The 7,648-nt window shown below is 50.5% G+C and overlaps 1 long non-coding RNA gene across 1 annotated transcript; it reads right to left on the reverse strand.

The window, feature by feature from the left end:
* Positions 1-5,576: 5,576 nt before the first annotated feature.
* LOC119337768 lies at positions 5,577-7,026 on the reverse strand. The gene is made up of 3 exons (XR_005163609.1): positions 6,981-7,026; positions 6,466-6,533; positions 5,577-5,623 (listed from the first exon to the last, which is right to left on the reverse strand). It is a non-coding gene; the product is annotated as an uncharacterized LOC119337768 (long non-coding RNA).
* Between the last annotated feature and the right edge of the window lie 622 nt (positions 7,027-7,648).

Genomic DNA, 7,648 nt, shown 5'->3' on the forward strand with positions numbered 1-7,648 from the left:
CCTCCCGCGTGAACTGCTACGGGGTCCTTCATCGGGCCGTTGCTGCACTCATTGAATTGAACTCGTCACCGGCCCTCTCGCCGCCCGCGCTCGCGGTTAAGCTAGGGATTTCGAGTGGGATTTGGGTCGTCGCCGGGAGAGGGTGTGAGGTGGGGAACGGGGAAACGACAGGATAGGAGCAGCGCATCTCCCGAAATTTTGAAGCGCCCCGACAAAAAAACGCCGCCCACCTGGTCGGTCCACCCAGGCCACGTGTCGCGCGCGATGGACGGTCGCGGTGCGGCCGCTCAGAAGCGCTGGATCGCGCGTGCTCGTTAGACAGTGATTAGGTAGAAAAAAATATGGAACCGACATAGCGCAGTGACAAACCACAGCAAACAGCAACACCGTGCTACATGTAACACTAGCGCAGCACTTAACCCGTCCACAACCAACACCAGTACCGCTACATGCAGGCCTCACGAAACTCGCACTGCATCCAAGCCACCGATGCAAAGAAACATAAGCCCACGAACAAACAAAGGGTGTGTTTGGTTAGAGGAACAGAGTTGAATGTAATGGGTTGGTTACGCGCCTAGAAGTAGTGTGTTTGGTTGCAAAGTGGAACGGAATGTTCTGCACTGATTCCCCGGGATGAACTCGAGCCCGTGGCTGTTTTCTCCTTTTCTTAGAATATTGTTAGGGCTCCAGTGGGATTTCCTGATGGTGAAGGGAACCTGGCCGGGTACAACTTGAGCGTGGCTGGCGTTGTTTTTTGGGTTTTCTATATCGTTCGTGCTGCATCTGGAGCGATGGTGCGTACATGTCTCTGCTAATTACAGCTAATTAGCGGACACATCATCAACGGCTACTGCCTCACCACTCATTATCCCGTATAAAAAGGTAATTCGCCGACGCATACCCCTCCCTGCATCTAATCCACCTCCACTCGGCCGCGGTCACAAACCATAGGTGCATGTCATGCCGCTGCCACCATCTCTCCCTCTCGAGTTCACACTGTCACCATCGGTGGGAGGAGTGCAAGCCGCCGCTCGCGCCGCTGCTCTCTGTGCCAAGTTCACACAGCACTGCGTGCGTACACCACCGGTTCCGAACTCTGCTTCTGGTCATGGTCGCCTGCGAGGGGAGCGCCGCAGCCATCGTCCACAACTCCTCCACCCCAACAACTTCCTCCTTTAGCACACTGCTGCTCAGCTCTACCTCTGGTCACCCCTTACTGCACATGAAGCCTACTTGAGGACGCTTGGATGACCGTCAACCATGCTTCCTTCACCCTCTGTCCTCTAAGTCTCCAATCATACTCAGACTCTTTCTTCTTCTTAGCTTCTGGTATGTGCAAATTGGGCTTTCGTATCCACAAATTCTGATGAGACTTATGTGTATCTCATAGCGATTTGGCATGTTTCTGAATTTTATGAATTTAGGAGAAGTACATATTTGATGTTCCTGGCAATACTATGATATTTTACAAGATGTAGTGCCAAAATTGCATGAAGAAATCCGGAATGTGCTTAATTTTCTGGACGATCTCCGTTTTGTGAAAATGCGAAGAGAGGAGAACAGGGCTGCACACCAGGTCGTGACGACTCAATCCCCTCCACCACACTTGGGATCGATGGCCATATACTACACCCGCGCGTTCGAGCGCCGCGCGGTGGCCATACAGCAGGCATCATCGTCCCAGGCCGCTGGGCCACTACCTTGGCCGGAGGTTCCCGCACAGGGTTGGCCTGCTCAAGCTTCCACGGCACCCATCCCCGCGACCGCGACGCGCCCGTTCCGCCGGCTCACCTCGGCCAAGCTACTCGAGCGTCGCCACCAAGGGTTGTGCTTCAACTGTGACGAGCCCTACACGCCCGGCCACGTCTGCCCGTGACTCTTATACCTGGAGGCTGCAGACTACATTGAGGAGGACGCCGTAGCCGCTGACCTGGCCGCCCCAGCTATTGCGATGGTGTTTGATGCTAGTTGATCACCTCGAGGAGTTCAGCAAATGCTTCTCCACCTTACAACTCGAGGACGAGCTGTTTGTGCAGGCGGGGAGAAGTGTTATGACCGGCATATTAGAGGCTTAGCCCAGTGGGTTGTGGCCCAAGTTATCTTATCGTTATTAGGGGCTTAGCCCAATTATCTTATCATTATTAGGGTCATTTGCTTAGGAGCCAAGTAAACCCCTCTATATAAGGAGAGGAGATGTATAAATCTAATCAAGCAAGAAGCAATCATTATTTTCTTGGCTTCCCTTAGGGAGCCGGGAGACCTAACCCTAGCCACCTCTTGCGCCGCCGCCGCCTCTCCCTCTCGCGCACGACGGCGCCTTGCTGCCGGCGACCACGAGCTTCGCCACATCCAGCTCCTTCCTTCCCCTACAACCTACGCCCTAGACCCGGTAGGGTCCCAGCTCCTACCAATTTGTTATGGTGCTGCTAGAAGGAGGGCGCTAGAGGGCCGGCCGGGGCCTTTTTGCCCACAGTCGGGCAAGAGGGAAGGGATTTCCTTCTTAATTCTTGCTTGATTAGATTGATACATCTCCTCTCTTTATATAGAGAGGTTTACTTGACTCCCAAGCAAGGCTTACTTGACCCCTAAGCAAGCGACCCTTATCTCTAATTAACCCTAAGACTAACGGGCTATACCGCCAGCCCGGGCCCATTAGGCCCATTATGTACTCTAACACTACACCCCACCTGGACATGCGGCTTGTCCTCGAGCTACAGCCTAACAAACTTATAACCATGACTCGACGCAACACAAACCTAACACCTAAAAACAAGCCTTTTTTACATCTCGGCTTGTTTTATTGCTCTCAACCTGAAATGGACTAGGACGCTTTATTTTGGACCCCTCAACAAAAAGTGGACACCATCCGCACGTCAGACGTGCACGTGTACAGCGACCTGGATCCCATGGACACCACCTGGACAAAAGGAGTGCATGTGTATGGCCACCTGGAAGTGGTCGCAAGAGCGACCAGCAGAGGCGCCCTCGCGGCGGCCGGCGGCGGTAAGCAGTGGTGCTACACGGTGCGCTCCTGTCGGTGACACCCTGCCTTCTCCCCGCCGGATGGCTGTTGGTCTGCACCGCACAGGGGAGGGTGGAGGGCTTGCCATTGAGAATGACGAGGAGGGGTGCGCCCCGCCAACCGCAGATGTCACAAACTTTGAGGTCACTGCCTAGGGGGAAATCAGCATGCCCGCCGCTCGTGGGGGAAACCGCATGCCCAAGATCCCTAGCGCAACGGACGAGATCGAGGTCCTTTGCGAAGTGAAGGGCAACTTGGAGGAGCGGCAGCTGCAGACCACACATGTCCTGCACACACCGACACGCTAGGAGGCCGCGCGCAGCAGCCTGCAGTCTCACCGCCGCCGACACGTGGCGGGTAGCGGTCCAAGACGGAAGCGGTGACGGTGACGGTGGGGACTTGATCTGCTGGATGTGCACGCCCTGGGATGGCAGCGGCACTGATGGGAATTAGGTCATCGCAGTCCCGTCGTAGGGCATCCCATGCTGGGCGGCGGAGCTGACCTGCTGCAGCTGCAGCGCCTGCTGCGACAGAGGCCGCCAGGAGCGACGGCTGCCACAGCAGCCAGGGCTGGGCGATGGTGGCAATGGATGGCAGCTGCAGCGGCCCGGCAAGCGCGGCGAAGGCCGCCTGGTGCAGCGGCTGCCACGGCGGCGCGGGGGCGGTGATGGCCGTCGCAGCCGGGTAATATGCCGCTCATAACAGAGGGGGCAAGAGTGATCGATAGGCTGCGTGGGCGAGCGGCTGGCGGGTGCAGGCGGCAACGAGGCAAGGATAAATGGCTAGGTTATTCTCTTTTCACTTGTTAGTTAATCCTTGGCTTGTCTCATATTTAGATGAAATGATGAACCTGAGCCTTCAGAACTACTTAATCAGAACTGTAGAAACTTCATACTGAAGAAATTAATTAGAGAATTCATGACCTGTGAGACAAAAAATTGCACTGTTTATCCTCCTCAGTAGAGAATTCATGACATGAAAATTGCCTTTTGCATTTGCTTTATGGCAATTTTTAGTGAAAACTAAATTGTTCAGAGCCACCACCTGTTCTTTTCCCTTGATGAAGATTTCGTTTCATTAGCCTAGGCTGTTGTCTACGCATTTTATTGATCAGTCTCCACACTATAGGCAAAATACCTCATCCCCCCTTGTTAGAATCCTGGCTCCGTCCCTGCCTGGGCACGCCGGTGCAGCGAGGAAGGAGGAGGACGGTCTCCGTTGATCCCTCCCGACAACTGGCACCACACTTGAGAAGAGAAAAGATAGCAACTACTGATCCACCCACCAAATCTGAGTGACCTTTTCTTAGCCATGGTGAGTTTGAGATTTTACCCTGAGAGTCCTTGCTTTGTTGAAATTGGTCATCATTATCTACATATATGCGCCTCACACTATTTTAGGATGTGCCGCCAATGATCTAGGCAACAGCCAACAGGCCATTATGGAATCATGTAGACATAATAAAGGCGGATGCATAAGGTGGGGGAAATTTTCGATTCAGATGTAAGTATTGTACACAAGAATACAGAGGAAACTACAACAGTTCAAGCACATTTGCTCAAGATATCAAAGAGGGAGATCAGATAATACCGAAATGCGACTGATCCTACTCTTCGGCAGCTTCAAACTAAAGTTGCAACGGCTGAAGAAAACTAGGATTATATTAATGGTGCATTTTCCATGTTCCCATTGCCTTATTAGTATTTCTAAACTGTCATATTTTCATCTAATCATTAATTTCTATATATTTATGTACCATGGTGTCACCAAACCAGTATCAGTATCGCCATATCTGGGCAACCTACGACAACAGCACCCTAGGGCTTTCAAAAAAAGCTCAAGCTCAATAAGCACTTCGAATTCGGCTCAAGCCTTAAACTAGCCAAGCTCAAGCCTTAAACTAGCCAAGCTCAAGCCTAGACTCAAGCCCATGAGGCTAACGAGCTTGAACTCAAGCCTAGCCTCTACTTTTACGTATTTAGTAACTCACATGACATACCAATATGAAACGTGAACATCCAAAAAAGGGGGGGTCAATGGTTATGTGAAGCCACTCACCAAAGAAACGTAGATAAGAGTCAGTACCAGGTGCACAAACTCCAAGTACAGTAACTCTTCTTGAGGAAGAAGCCTGAGTGACAAGACAAGAAAATTAGAGGACAATGGGAGAAATTGTACATATTGCTAATTAACAATTAAACAATGTAAACACAGCCTGCATGATTTACTTAAAAAAGGGCATACCCAGTGCTGAAAGTCCCCACACGAGGTGGGGCCTGGGGAAGGGAATTTCTAGACAGCCTTACCCATACATAATAATTCTCACATGAAAGATAAAATGGAACCCGTAACATGTGGTGGTGCCGTAAATGAAGATGACCAAGTATCAAACTGTAACCGAATTAAGCTATATCAAAATTATACACTAAGTGATATAATCCTTGCCATCCATGCTAATCGAGTTTGCAAATGTTACGGATTCCCTTGGGTGCACACGCAATCCAACAAAAGAATGCAACACATAGCCAGAAATCCAGAATACGGCATACCTTCAGACAAGCTAGCAGCCCCAAATGGTCAATGCAAGTATCAGCAATGTAGCTGTATCCATTTAAACAAATATTAGATCTGAAAGATATTTGTTGAATAAAACTTTTATCATACTTGGTTGCATACATACAAAATTCACAGGTAACTTGTGTGAGCTAGCAACTTGTATTCAATATGCCATTGGTTTCAGGGACCTTTGCTAGTAATGCTAAACCTGTGGGGTAGTGCTTGGTCTGGCTTGTCTGGAAGGAAATTTGAGGAAGGTAAGTTGTCATAGTTAAAGTCTTAAAGATAATATATAAATTAGTATCGTCGTCAAAAACAGACAATCTTTTAACTCTCACTGGGAGATATTTTGTGATTAAATCAAGAGAAACGAATTGGGGAATCCCAATCCCTTTGTCTCCAGAGTATTTAAATACCCTGTTTACATTCTTCATATTCAGAACACAAAAGAGAGGCCATGTTCTTATCATTTAAACTTGACAGGAGCTAATTCAAATATTAGTTGACTTCAAGAAATAACCAATTAATATATAATGAGGAATAACTCAAAGCAGATTTCTCAGAAAAAATACTAAGTATTCCAATGTTTACTCGAGCATAGCCAAGCACTGTTTGCAATCCTAGTCCAACATGTGCACATGACTTTGACTAGAGAATGAGGACCTTCATTGTGCTGTCTTGATAAGGTGGATAGTTAGCACTACTGGATGTCAAGAAACTCTGTCTATTGGTCCTCTAATCAGCCCAACACTAGTTTAAGCCCTAATTACAATATCTCGATTTACACTCACATGAGTTCAAAGCTACACCCTCTGTTCACTAATTCAAAACTGCCAAAACGTCCTACATTGGTGAACAGAGGTAGTACAACATAAAAGAATTCTTACCGATGGGACAGGGCCGGCAGCGACTGGAAGCAGAGGAGCGTCGGGGCGAGATGGAGATGGAGAGGTTACTCGTTATAGCTGGCCAAACGGGCCGGGATAGTTGGGCCGGCCCGGTAGCACGGCCGGCACGGCACGACACGTGCTAAACGGGCCGGGCCCGGCACGCGGCACGCCATGGGCCGTGCCTGGGCCTGAAGGGCGAGCACGCGGGCCGGCACGGCACGGCCCGATTAACTTTTTTATATTTTTTTATGTATTCTAATATGGGCCAACAGGTAAAAATAGGCTAAAAACGCTCAATGCGCAAAATAGGAGGTAGATTAGTGGGCCTGCCGTGCCGGTGGGCCGGCCCGATTAGCATACGGGCCGTGCCTGGGCTGCAGGCTGCAGCACGTGGGCTGGCACGGCACGGCCCGTATAATAATCGTGCCTAGGCGGGCCGGGCCGTGCCAGGCACGATTAGGATGGGCCGTGCCGTGCCGGGCCGGGCCGGCCCGTTTGGCCAGCTATATTACTCGTGACAGACTTGAGCCCGTCCAGGGAGAATGCGTGCAGGCTCGATGGAGGAGGCAGGCGTCGGAGCAGGGCTGGGCAGAGGTGGAGGTGGCGGCGGCGTAAAACCCTAATCTCCGTCTGTGTCCGCCATTTTGCCCGTGCTGAGAAGGAGCAAAGGGAGAGGTGGGGACGGAAGTGGGCGACGGTCGAGCTAGGGGCCCTCGCGCCGCCGAGTTGGAGCTCCTCGCGCCGTCGATCACGCGCTCCTTGCACCGCCGCCGCTGCATTTCTTGCTTCTCTCTGGCTTCCCTTCTCTGAATTCTAATTGGGGCCAGACGGGTGCAAGGGGTTTCTAGATCGATCTGGAGGAAAATCTCTACTCTACTCTTATAAAAAACCGAGTTGGTGATGATGGTGTGCCTGCCATCCTGCAATATAGGCCGTCCAATTTATATCTGAAAGATATGAAGGAAACAATGAAAATTTTGCAAAAATATACCCATATCCCTCTCCAGATTTGCAAATAAGGCATTCCTTCGTTCATCATTTTCTCCCACAAAATAAACTACTCATACAAATGCATCTTGATGCGTGCAACGCATGGGCATCTTGCTAGTTAATATGAAAAGGGTGAACCAATCCCTAAAACGGGCCACCAACCAGGCCCCGGAAAAGAACTTACTGTAAC

Source organism: Triticum dicoccoides, chromosome 7B (genome assembly GCF_002162155.2).
Source record: "Triticum dicoccoides isolate Atlit2015 ecotype Zavitan chromosome 7B, WEW_v2.0, whole genome shotgun sequence".
Classification (NCBI taxonomy): Eukaryota; Viridiplantae; Streptophyta; class Magnoliopsida; order Poales; family Poaceae; genus Triticum; species Triticum dicoccoides.